Below are 14,312 nucleotides of genomic sequence, written 5' to 3'. Positions count from 1 at the left end.
TTTGAAAGACGTGGCATCAACTTTCACATTAACGTCATCATGTTGACTACAAATAAAATTTAAAAAGTACAGATACTTTCTAATTTATTACTATTCTCTTTCCTGTTACACTATCTCTTGCACTTCCAAGATTCTCTGTACTTCCATTATCTTTATTCCCATTTCTATTTTTTAACCCTTCTCTCACTTTTATACTATCTTCCTTCTTACAATTGTTTCCCTTCCCTGTTCCCCCCTCTTTCCTGCAACTTATTTCCTCCCAATTTCTCTCTCTGCTCCGCTCACAAAACCACCTTAGCCTTTAATTCTGCCTCCTACTGAACCCTCCTTCAAGTTCTTACGCTTTCCATACATTTTGTGGTGCCAGACTACTCACAATCTCTCTGCAGAAGTAGATAAAACATTTCTAAGTGTAAATGAAACTATTAAAATATAAGTGAAACACTAAAGGAACAAAAAAAAGAAGGAACAAAGCCAGCGTAGTGCTTCGTATTTGTATAAGAGAAATAAAGCTAACCACAGGCCAGCAATTGAATGGCAGACAGCAGTTAAACAATCTTAAACAGAAAAGTCATGTAGGAAGCCACAGTGCTATATGCAGAGTTCCCCCCGGAGCATGTACAGGAAAAAAGTCCCCCTAAAATTTTAGCATGTCTGCTTTTTATCCCACAACATAGGACTAATTGTCCTCAGTGTCTGAGCTGGATTCCTTGCATGCTGGAGCAGAACAAATACTACTTTTTCACCTATCTGTCACAGCAAACATGAAGGATTATGACAAAAGCAAACCAACACTAATCTTAGCACCTCACAGAGCTCTGAGCAAAACACCAGAGAGAAAAGCAGAGAGAAAGCTAGCACACAACAGACAGTAAAACAAAATCATCAAATGAGTAGCTGGACAGGAGCATCTCGCCTCTGTGCTTCCACTTACTTAATAGTCATCCTGTCTGCTGTAGAGCACCATTAAAACACCCACAGATTTGGTACGTAGATTCAACGTAGATTATTATAATATGTTTCAATTTTCTGACAGATTGAACGACTTCATCCAGCAGTTCAGGCATTAAGCCCATAGCCGGTAACTGAGTTAAAACAGAGCTTTTATACACCAGTGAACTCATGTTCCAGCTCGGCAAAATACGCATTGTTAACACTTGATCAGCCTAGTCTGATGCTGAGTTTTCTTAAAACACCAAGTCAAGATCAGTTATGCCTCTATTGGAAAATGCAGAGGCAGGCTATCACAATCTGAAGCTGGAAATACTGACCCCACCAGATGAGCTGCTCTCCTTTCATTTGTGGCTTCCTAACATTAATGTTTCCTTTCTTGCCCTTTGGCCACCTTCTTTGTTTATATGCAATATGGCAAGTCCTAAACATTGCAGAGGGCTACCATGTATCAACACAATTCTCCTGTAACTGGCTTCTAGCAGTTTCAGGTACTACCAGAGGGGTTTTAGAATGCAAAAATGCCAGTGAGGGAACTCTTGCAGGTCTTCCGTCATCCCCGTACTTTTCCAGATTTGGAGGAGGTGGAACGCCCACAGCACGAAGAAACCTTCCCCCTCCAGCTGGAACATCTACCTCAGCATTTCCAGTCAAGGAATGTACTAGGGTCATCTTTACAGAAGGGAGCAGAGCCAGTGTCACAGCATACTTCGGTAAACACTGACAATTGCTGTAGACCACTGGAAAGCCTTTGCAGCTGGACACAAACTCAGAAAACCTGGACACATAACTGAATTCTCTTGGGGATGTATGAACGGTTACACAATCCCAGGACTGTGTGAAAAACAAAATGGCAAAAAGCCTTCACTGCTTCCCTCTCACCAGCTCCAGCCCTGTAAGGAACACAGCTCAGCAAAACACAAAAAAGACCATGGTATTTAGAGAAAGGCTTGAAATATTAGGGTAAGGGTAACTTCTGTGCAGCCACAACCTTTGAAAGAATTGAAGACTTAATATAGCTCCTCAATTCTGAAAACACAGTAATTGGGACATAGCTGGCAGCTGGACAAGAATCTCTACAGTACCTCCAAATCACCTGAAATGACAGCCATATATATTTATATATTATAAAGTGTGTCTGTGTATATGTATACATATACACAATTTTACATACACACACACACACAATCTTTTCTTTAATAAATCTCTCCAAAATGGCTTAGAATGAGATGCAGGTAGGTATCTACTCTTTTAGAGTCTAAGTAAGGAATGCCTTCTTCCATGTGCTTTTGACTATGCTTCTTTCGGTTACAAGATTTTCACTATTTTTAAATGGAGGATTTCTGGAGGAGCTATTCATTGCAAAAAGAATTTATGTTCTAATGACTACCTTCAACACACTTGGGCCCCTAAGGAAGAAGGATGCTCCTCTCCTCCCTCCACCCCAAATTACCTCAAAGTAATTTTCAGATAAAACAGAAAACACAAAACCTTTAGTTAAAAAAAAAAAAAAAAAAAAAAGGAAGAAACACTGCAAAAAAAACCAAATAAAAGAATGTACCTTTGACCTCTGGTAATTCAAATAGAGTGTTAATCACCAAAGGATTAACACCCTCTGCATTATAAATAACATAACCAGTCATCAGGAAATTATAACACCCCATATAATCAAGAAACACTGAAGTCTACCATAGAATTATGCCCAAGCACTGGGAGGTACTAAGATGAGAAACTAACATATTGTATCCGTTCAGTAAGATTCTGCAACTTCAAGCATTATGGAGAACAGCTCAGTACTTAAACAGATAAACCTCTTTCCCTCTATGTGTACACATGTATATAGATGTATGCGTGTGCACCCACGTGTTTACATATATAAACATACAAACAAACAATTCACACATTTTAAACATTATATGCATTTTTTAAATTGTTAAAAACCTATGCGTATATAATCTCCCTGATTTTTTTTTCTGGATAATTTTATATGTTTGTTGCATTAAAATCAAATACTTTTTAAACATACTTTAAGTAACTTTCTGCATTCAATGTAATTATTTTTTGCTTAAACAAGGACTATTTCTCCCTTATTTGGTTCTGTAGTATAACCCAGTAGCATATTAAATGTATTATTATTACTGCACAAAAGCATCAATGAAGAAATTTCTGTCAAATCACAAACTTTTTTAACAGGATAAAAAAAAAAAAATCAAAGAAGTTGCTACCCACAATATTCTGCTTTGAAGGAGACACACAGCTACCTTATCTTCTGCTGTCTTCTCCACAACCACTTCCCCCATTGCAAAGCTTCCCCTATCCTATTTTCTCTCAAATCACACCACTCCTTTTTGCCTGAGAGCCTCTGCCATCCTTTCCTACTCTTTCTCAATCTCCAAAGCTTTTCCTGCCAAGCTTGTTTTCTATTCCCACTGTACCCAAAGGTCCATTCCACCTACCCACCCAGTTTCAAGTTTTCCAACCACTACAGCATTTCAAAACTCCTGTTCCAGGAGTCCTCGCTCGTATTGCCTTTGGTCCTGTTATTCTGTCAACAGAACGGCTCCTAACCCCTTTCCCATGTTTCCACTGGCTACTGGCACCTGCTGCCACTCCCTCCTTGGCCAACTGCAACCTGCAGTCTGCTGTCCTGCTTGCTTCCCCCCCCCAACCCCTTACTCTTTCAAAAACCTGTACAGGTAAGTAAATAAGTAAACATTAATATACTAGATGAACCAAACGAGATGGGAAGTACTGTTTCCAGCTGTACCTGTGCCCTACTAATCAATCTTCTCCTCTAACCTCCCAGACAGGAGGGTTCCACTAGGACCAGGATCCCCACTTTTCCCTGAGAGGAAAATCAGACCTTTTCTTTAACGTGGAGTACCTCTTGAAGAACATAAAGAGCAACTCATCTCAAGGAAGAGCAACTCAGTTCAAATTACTTTAATTTGTAATCATATTATCTGCTGAGACCCAGAGATCAGGGGAGAGAAGATCCACATCCTCACAATCACACTACGCTAGTTTACCTTCTTCCAAAGAAGGATAAAAGAAGGTAGTGTCACAGAATCTGGTGACACATCTGCAGGCAGGCAAGGCGAGGTTGGGATAAACATGGACAGCTCTTCCCATGTATAAAAATGTTAAAATCAGATGGGGAAAAAAAAAAAGAAAAGTAGACTTTTCAGTTTGAGAAGCCTTTACAATCTAAACTGCATTAGAATTTCTCCTTTAAATCTTCAGTAAAAAGACACACTCCTTTAATTCACTTCTTCACATTGCAGAATAACTACCAAATTTCACCTTTTTCAAGCCCACTATAAAAAGCCACAGGATTTCTCCAACTTTGTGTCATTCCACAACTATGAAATACAGTTTCTAAATGAAATACACTTTAAGGCTGTACCATGAGAAAACGCACAGCTTAATTAAGTTAACTAAGCTGATTAAGCCATGCTCTTTCACCTATTACAGGAAGTATTTAGCCCTGGAGCCATCCTAAAGGCACCTCACACAGCGTATGACATGTTTTCCAGAGATACTGTATATATTTAGTCACTGCGGAAGGGGAAAAAGCAAACACCCCATATGTCAGCATGCCAACAAAAGAACAGAAGAAGTATCAGCTGATAAAGCAGCTGTTTACATCTCATTCTTGTCTGGAAGGTAGGTGTTACATTACAAGGGAATAGATGAAGTTAAGAGAACATTACCCCAACACGTCAGATCCGACTGTTATACAATAATTGCAGTAGGAACAGTCTGTCCAAAAATCTTGGTCACTGATATTATTACTGGGATCTTTGTATGTTTACAAACAACTCGGACAAACGGATTTAAAATTTAATAGATTACAGCAGCCTTATTTTAAAACAATTAAGATTAATCTTTCTTTGTTGTATCTAAATGAGTTTATATCATTAAAAGAATTCTTTAAAATTTTCAATCCTTTCAAAATGTCTAAAAGCAACTTCTAAAATAAAGACATAGCTAAATAGCATTATTCTTATCTTGGCTTTTGCCGGTACAAGGGTGCTGCTCTGTGTCTCATAAAGATTTCTGGCAGAGTGAGAAAACCTGGTCAGTATCAGAGTCTTTCCTGGGACCTGTCTGAAGTGTCGACAAGCAGCTAAGCTGAATATTAATACACTCTCCATCATCAAAAGCTGTTGCATACCCAAAGGATGAGAAATATTTTAATCAGCTTTCAGCTTGTCTAGTGGAAGTCAGTTTATTCCTTTGGGATTATACATCTATGTGCTCAATTTTTGTCTTCGCGCTCTCTCTCTCTCTCTATTACTTTTCAAACTAGCAGCAAAGAGCGTAAATCTGCTGTTTTGTTGGAAAAAGCCAGCTAATGCTGTGATTCAATTACAGTATTTTACATTTAACAAGAAAATGTAGAAGACGAAAGCAAAGAAAAAAGTTGAGAAAACAGTCCTGTATCCTGGTTTTTAACAGTAGGATTTCTTAAAGAAACCAGTGGGACTTTTTTGGGTTTTGTTCAATATTTTTGCAAATTTTATGAGTTTTCAAGACTGATTCATCTGTTTTCTTACTCACCGTTTCCCCTCCCCAGTAGATTCCTAAGTTTTGATACGGTAAATTCACAATTCCTTTAGCATAATGACCACTAGTGGAATTCACCCATGAATGTATACACGTTTTATAAATATGTGTATCAAGTATGTCCTACATGAAAGTTAACAAAAGATCAGTAACAGAATAACGGTCTGAAAAGCCTTGACTGTAAAACTATGATTGCATGGTAACCTCTCCTTTCTCTACTGTCATTCCTCTGAGAGACAAAGTCAGTCACTGTAAGGTTGCATTAATAAAGATACCACCTACAGGAGAAGAATTTTAAAAGCGAGAAATATTAATTGTCCTAATTATGTATATTTTTAATCCTTTTAAAAGCATCATAACATTTCAGACCAAGATACAGCCAGGACTTGTATTGGCCTTTGCATTGAGCATCTACATAAATGCAATATAGAATTAATTTCATGTTACTTCATCCCTGCTTCCTTGGGGATAGATATATTAGCACTGTACATGTAATACCGTGGTGCTCTTTCCTCCTCCCTGTAAGAGAAGACAGAAATATAAAGCTTAGCTGCTGAAAGTTTTTCAGATACTCTATTGCCTCAAGGAATTCTGAGAAGTACAACCTTTGTGTACCTTGGTACTACACAGCATCAGCATAAATTGGTTTGTACAGGCTAATCTTAAAATAATTTCTATTCAAATCTTCCATCAGCAACATAACCAATCATTAGTTTTGAGCAAAGGAGTGAATTCTGTGGTCCTACTACTGTAAATTATTTCAGCACAGAAACTCCTATTTCATGAAACGGAAGCACGACATTGAACAGAATATGAGAACAATCAGTAAAGGATGACAATGAGTAAACTTACTCTGCCACGTGTCTGAATTACAAGAAAAGTCTTATAATTCACTTATCCAAGCTGACTCCCACCACAACATCGACAAAACAATTGACCTTCTAGCTAGCTAGTGAAGCTTTAATCCATTAGCATGTAGCACGCAGCTTGAAGATCGAGCTAAAATAATTATTAGCAATGTAGATATGCATACATACATATACACACACATAAAATAAAATAATCACTTCAGTTTACACAATTATATTGATCCCTAGACAGCTAGACAACATGAAATGATGCACTCTTTCCAGCTATTAACAGTGCACTTCGCAGAATAGTGCATGCTAAGCATGAAGTCGGATTCATCTTGAGCATAGCTTCACTGATGCCATTCCTATTCACAAGCCAAAAGTCTGGCCTTTTCTCACCATTCCCTTAATCATTTTATTATATTATAGAAATTGAAAATGACTCCTTTGAAAAGAGATGCCATTAGTCTGATTGTGATAAACAATCACATTATTTTACACGAATAATTTACAAGATTTGCTACACTTAAACTTTGTATCAGAGCTTCTGCTGTGAGAATTTTATAGAGTTCAGATTCACTAGCAGTCCAAGAAGAACTTCCAAAACCTGATGTTAACTAGAGACACTCAAGAAAAGCTAGTAATTATCTTCTTACTGCAGAATAGTAAACATCTTATTATGTCTACAGCTTCAGGATTATTAAGCAGAAGCATGTGTAGTAAGAAATGAAAAGTGCAAAAAAGATTCACTCAGAAGCTCCTGAGACCTAGAACTGGGAACTGCCAGGAGACAATCGAGGTCAGCCAAAGCACAGTAAGCTCCTTCTGTCATACTTAAATGGATAGAACTTGCACACCTGGGGGGGTGGGGGGGGAATCTTAGATGCAACCCAAGTTCTACAATTTCCAGTCATGGTAGGGGGGAGGCAGAAAGTTGTTGGGTTCCTTCAACGGCAGAATGTTCTCTCCCTAGGAGGTAGCCAATAAGTAACTCTTTTTCAGCTACAGTAAAAATCATAGCCTCATTTTATTGATGAGGAATTTAAGATCAGAAACAGTCTGCAATCTAAAACCAAAGTAAGACCTCAACATTTTGATCTCCACGCTGATTTTGAAAACCACACTTAAGTTACTTGCACAAGTTAAACAGAGGGTCAGTGAAAGTATTAGCACCTAATCCATCAGACCATAATGCTTTCTATGGCAAGTCCTGAAGCCTAGCTTTATTTCTTTATATATAAAATGAGAGCTGTAATTTTGATCAAAGATGAAGTAACTGTTAAAAAATACATTGCAAAAACACTATTCACCCATGATCTTGTTAGGAATTAGAAGGACTGATGATCAGATAGGAAAGAAAAAGTATCAATGTAGCAATGGCAGCTTTTCGGAAGACGTCACCTCCTTTGCTTACAAAAGCCATTCGAAAGGTAAAACAGCTGTATTCTATTTTATAGTGGTTACATAGCCATGAAAATACAATAGCAATAAAACCATGTTTAGGAATACTACTTGTACTCAAAAAAAAAAAATTACAGCAACGTAGATGGTGACATTTTAGTCATACTGCCATTTGCTTTCACTTTCATTCGAAATCATGACTTCCCCTAGTTTATAGCAATCACAGTAAAAATTATTCCTGCTAAACCACTGCAATTCACAGTTTCAACACCAAACCAAATCTTTTTTTTGTATCTATGTAGCATGTCCATAAACATACATACACAAATGTACAAATCCATAAGCTCTATATCTGATCACTTCTATGACTGCATAAATGAGAACAAGAAACCACTTTAACTATAGTTAATAATTAATTGAGTTTTATATAACATAGATACACAAATTTCAAAAATACAGAATAATTTCTTTTCAAGAAATGTTATTCTTTGTGTTCAAATATGGTCTTTTATTCAGTTTTTCTACTAGGAAATGGGTTTCTAAGAACATAAAAGGCTTGGCTAAGAATAATCGGACTAGTAAAACAAGAGCACGATACTACTACTTCACTATTTCCACAGCAAGTAATAAGCCTTGATAAACACACTTTTGATAAAAAGATCTTCTGTTATTCCAGTATATGTCCATCCAAGGTTCTGGGGAAAAAATGGTGGAAACAGCACACAATTTTATACAATATACAGTAGCCCCATCATACCGATTCTGCTTTCACTGAAATCGATCACACAGTTCCCATTAACAAGAAAAGGGCAACACCAGGTTCTAAAATATCCTTCCAGGACTGACACTGGATTCACAGGGATGCAGCAGGAACTACAATGTGAGCTTTTCCCTCTCTGCCACACACTGGGTGACTTGCAGTACTACCAAATGTAGTCTAATGCTCTCTAAACTCTTTTCCTAAGTTGCTCCTGCTGCCAAGAACTGCAAGCAGTTGCCCCCAGTGCTCATGCCCTGTAAATGCCTTTTCTCTAAATATAACTTTACATGATTCAGAAGTTACATAACGAAGTTAATTAGAAGATCATCACAGTTAAAAATCCCAACATACGTGTGTATGCATTTGTGTGTAGAAGCATGTACATACACATACTGTCACACTATGGACCAGCCCTGGTAGTCTATCCACTGTGAGAAAACTTTCACATGTGATGGAGAATCCTGTTTAAGCCTCAGTGCTCAGACACAGAGATCCGTTTACACAATTCAAATACAAGATTGGGGCATAACCTATATGCACAATTTTGATTTCTGCTGATTGTGTTATATGTATTTATGTTTTAAATACTAACACAGAGCTCATCACATTTTACATGCAAGTACATGTATATACTACACAACTGATAGTATAAAAATATAGTGAAGACAATAGAAAGAAGCCCTATTACAGTGAGAGTTAAGCACAAGACAACAGAATTCTAGTCATCCAAAAGTGAAGCTCACCAAGATACAGTTGTCTGCACAAGAACACCTACAAACATCAAACTTGTAACTCAGGTGCAAATCCACCTAGAAGGGAACACAAAAATGGGACAGCATGCCCACCTCCTTTGCACCATCTGGTGCAGCACACACGACCAGCCATACAACATGCACAGCTGCACAAACCACCCATGGTCCTCCCATTTGTGCTGTTAGAAATGCATCGCACTTTCCCATAGGACATAAATTGTCCTAAACTTTTCCTGGCTTATGCCAGTTTACATTATAACCTTAATGTTTCAGCGTAATTCTCACAGTATGCTGTATGTGTTGGAAGACTGCCCTTTTAACAATTCCAGTTTATAACAGAAATGTTATAGTGGTTCATATCAACACAGCTTAGATCTCAACCAGCTCACATAAGGGTTAAAAATAGAAAAAGCTATCCACTGGTTTGCTCTGATGTTCCTGTAGATATTGTCACTGGATGTATCCTCAGTAGAATTCTATTCAACACCTCTGTCTTTAAGTACAAAGCTGTAGGCTGTAGCAGCTTTAGGAAACATAAGTATCCTTTTTTTCTGCTGCACAGTATCTGTGTGTGAAATTCTCTAAAGGGGTTTAAGTATTTACCCTGAACACTATCAGACAGTTTCTAAAATTTTCCTTATCCTGTTGCAAAAACACTTCAAAGAGAATCATAAACACAGTCCTTTGTGCTTTCAGCACACACTTTGTTTTGGAAGCTTAAGTCTGAATTCCCTCAGAATTGTAAATATTTTTTTTTCTGAAAGATGTGCAAGACAACTTTACTTTTTTTTTAAGAATGGTAGTGATTCTACTGCATACAATACTGAATCGTTTTTCCCATTTCTGACAGCTAAAAATATTGGGGTCAAGGAAATTAGTGCCAAAAAAAAGACAAAAAAAAAAAGAAAAAGAAAAACAAGTCTTCAGGATCAGGGTTTGTTGTTGTTGTTGTTGAAGATAAAAGGTACACTTCCAGAAACATCCAACTCCTAGTGTACATAAAATATAACCTGCCAAAAATACATTTATTTAAAGGGTCTGGCCTAAACAGATAAGAAGGGCCCAAAAAGACAAGAAATATGGCTAAAATTTGGGTCTTTGAGCTGCCATGTTGTGCCTACATTTCACAGCTCATTAGGCAAATACGATCACCCATCACTGCATGGCCCTCCAATAAAGGAGTGTGACACTGCAATATCTAAGCACAACGGGAAAGCTAAAAAAGAAATTAAAATAACAACTCAGAATTTTTTGGAATTTTGGCTGACAAGGTCAAACCAATTCAAATGTCAGTTAAGTTGCTCTGCATTTTCTGAAAAAAGCTAAACAACCAACCAGCCTGTTTGTGATCCCATTATCTTTTTTTTTTTCCTAACATAAATGGTTAACTGTTTAAAGTGCCAAAGTCTACAAAAGCTAGGAGGATTCCTTTTAAAAGCATATTTTGTCTTATAGCTTTTCATGGTTATTCTGGAACTGAAATACTCTGATTTAAATACATAGCTAAACCCTTGTTTTAATTGGGGGGGGGGGAATATCTTATGGCCCTGGGCTGAGGTTTGTAGCTCAAGTTTCAGCCTAGACTCAATTCTAACTGTCAGGCTGTAAGCTCCTGAAATAGTGGCTTATAGCTGAAACTATGAGATACTTCATATGTAGCAATAGTAGCAAATAATGAAATAGACCTCAAAAAGGAAAGAAAAATAATTTTACAAGAAAATAGCCTTGCTCTCTGATTTCAATTTAGTTGTATAAACTGATAAAAGCATGGTATTGAGAATAACAGTAACAACAACATGACTAATAAATATAGTTTTTAAGAAGTTTTACAAATCAAGATGAAAGTTGTGCAGAAAGACATCAGTTTGCATGAAATGCCACTTTGCTCATTATAACTACACAGAGTGTGCACACTTCTGATTTTACACTACATTTATAAATTAAAAGGCGTGCTGCATTGCATTATCATTAGCTGTGTTTTAGGATGCCAAAAAGTGAAACAAATGGTGTAACAATTACTTGTGTTTCAGTTATACCATTAAAAATCAGTTCTTTAAGATCTATGTTTCATTCCTTTAAGTAGAGCCTTTATTGTAGGCAAACGGTTATGCTGTTAACTATAACTCCAAATCAGTCATACTTTTCTCTACGTTTTAGTCCTACAATTTTTTCATCTTGCCAAATTCCTGCATAAATAGGTGGGATTAAATGGAGCCTAGCCTACCTAACATAATTATATATGTTGTGATTTTATACTGCAATGAAACTGATACATTTTAATAATCCCAGTCTTGGCTCTTACCCACTAAAGTCAATAAAGGTTATTAAGGCCAACTGCCATATAAATACATTGCTACATTGCTAAATGGACTGTCAAAGCAGGAAATACAATTCACACCATATAGCACTACTAGGGTCTTCTTTTTTTTTTTTTTTTTTAAAAGGAACACTAGATACGTTAAAAGAGTCTTTAAAGATTCGGTATTTAACTATAATCATATATGTTTACTTTTCATTCCACAAACAAAAACCATTTCATTGATTTACATTTTACTTATTCAAATGTGAATCAGCCTAAAACAAAGAAAGACTGTAGGACTTCTGCAGTTCTTACTGATTTGGCAGGGTGTTAAAAGATTTTTCATAGCTAAAATAAATGTCAGATTGCAAGGTTTGCATGATATCAGACCCTGAGAGACAAATTGTCTCTCCACTGAATCTCAGAACAGCTACAGCAAGACTTCCTCACATCACATGAGATTTCAGCTTTTCAGACTTCTCTTTACCCAGAAAGCAAAGCTTGTACAGTCTTTTTTCAAATGGTAACTCTCCCTTTGAATTCAGCAAGCATTTATCCTGATTTTGCAGACGATAATGTGTTAATCTTGGATGACTTTTAAAAAAAACCCTCAAAGATATGAATAGCCTTCATATTTTCAAGGGAGGGGGAAAAAGAGAAGAAGATTGGTTAAACTGCTTTGGATTTAATGGTTCATAAATTCATGAGGTAATATTGTGGGAAATGTGATGTTTTATCAGAATGTCATTCAAATGAAAGGTTTAACATTTACATCACAAGAGCGAGCTCTAAGTAAAACTATCCTCAGGGAAAGAAATGCCAGGAATAAACATTATGATAAAATTGTGTGCTTGCTATAATGTACAAAAATATTAAATAAAGCCCAAAGGTTTGAAGACACTGGGTTAAACTTCCTGCAGTATCATACTCTGCTGTGACATTGGAGTAATTACAATTAGCAGAATCAGAAATTATTTTGGAAACTTTCTTTTCTTCTTTATAACTGCTTTACTAAACAAGGGGGGGGGGGGGGGGGGGGGGGGGGGGGGGGGGGGGGGGGAAAGGCATGCAGGGACGCCAAGACTGACTTTTGTATTACTCTAGACACATATAGGGAAAAAAAAAAAAAAAAAAAAATGTAAGTCAAGACTTGTTCAGCTCACACACAAAAGAAAAATACATTGCTTAAGTATTTTCTTTTAAGAAATAATTCCTATTGAGCAACAATATTCTTCCGAGACAAGATCAACAATTCTAAGACATTTTTACTTTTAGCATTTTGACATGATTTTTTTTGTTTTTAAAGACTCATCCGGCTAAAATTATAAATTTGGAGAAAAAACACCGACTGTAGACTACTGGCTGCCTTCAGAAGTACCTTTTTGATTTAACTTAATGCTGTGGAAGCTAAGCATGCACCAAAACACTACACTTTTTATGTTAAATTGCTGTTGAATTTGTTAACCCACAATTGATTTCCTGTATTATGGAATCTTAGCGATTACAACTAACTTGAAGCAACAGGGATAATTCTTGATGTTAATGCTACATTTCTATGTATTTTTAAGTCGGTGCCTGTTGTTGCATTAAAACTGCGGCTCAACATTGCCCCCTACTGTCATTTCGTGAAACACTAAAGGACAAAATGTAGGTTATACCCAAAAAAACCCACCCTACCTCCAAGTCCCAAGTATAGTAAGCATCAAATTTACTTGGAGACTCAACAAAACAGACATTCTCAATTAACATTCTCTTCTGTCTCCTTCAATAGCTGAAATTAATTGTGATTAATATGTTATAAGTCATAAAACATTAAAGCAATTTTTAAAATTTAAATTAGAAGCAGCTTCTGTCTTGGCCCAACATTCAGTTTGCTGATAAATATCATCCTGAGGCCTGCTGAAAGGAGATACACTGACGCCACCATGTTTCTAATTAGAGACACATGGTAATGTCACACCAACTGCAGAAAACCTAACCCTTGAGAATTCCTGAGTTTGCTGTTTTTCCATGTTCTCAACACACAATGGATATAAAATAACAATCAAACATTCTTGTCTCTACCTCATCTAAGCCTGTGTTACAAGAGAGTAAGTTGTCATTTGAAAGAAAAACAAACCAAAAGATTTTTTTTAAATTATAAAGGTCATTCAAGAATGTGAGCACATAAGAACACAAAAATGAGGAAAAAACCCTACATAAACAAGTTATAAGTAATTTCTCTCCTTTTGTAGGAAAGTTTAATGTTCACTGATTCCTTGTGGCAACTGATTTCACAAATGAAAGTTCCACTTTTGCAAACTTATTTTCCAAGTCTGAAACCAGCCATTGCTGGAAAAGCTTACAATACGTTTGAGCAGGTTAGTGAGTCACATTTCCCTCAAGACTCAAGAGCATATTCTTGCTGCATCGTACCTCCAGAGATTCAGAACCACCTCTACTACAAATCATATTCAGCATCCTCAGTTATATTACAAACTTTTCCAAGTCAACTACGAGCAAATTGAGGCTTAGGCTGCGACCAGAAGAAATGACTGAGAAGAAGCTTCTAATGCAGACATAAGGATATGAGTAAGACACGTTTGTCAATATAGTTCCTTCTGTGTACAAATCTAGAAGCAGGCATGCTGGCAATTGTATCAAACACTTCCGCTAGCAAAGTCTCCCAACTGAGTCTCTACTTGGACAGCAATAGCAAGCAGGCTAACAGTGCTTGTCACTGAGTCCGT

General features: G+C 36.8%; 1 protein-coding gene across 2 annotated transcripts in view; it reads right to left on the bottom strand.

Annotated features, from left to right (window-relative positions):
• The window catches only part of FTO (FTO alpha-ketoglutarate dependent dioxygenase), a 257,678-nt gene that overhangs the window by 162,417 nt on the left and 80,949 nt on the right, over positions 1–14,312 (bottom strand). The window lies entirely within an intron of this gene.

Source organism: Gymnogyps californianus, chromosome 12 (assembly GCF_018139145.2).
Source record: "Gymnogyps californianus isolate 813 chromosome 12, ASM1813914v2, whole genome shotgun sequence".
Classification (NCBI taxonomy): domain Eukaryota; kingdom Metazoa; phylum Chordata; class Aves; order Accipitriformes; family Cathartidae; genus Gymnogyps; species Gymnogyps californianus.
This window is presented reverse-complemented; position numbering and strand designations above follow the sequence as displayed.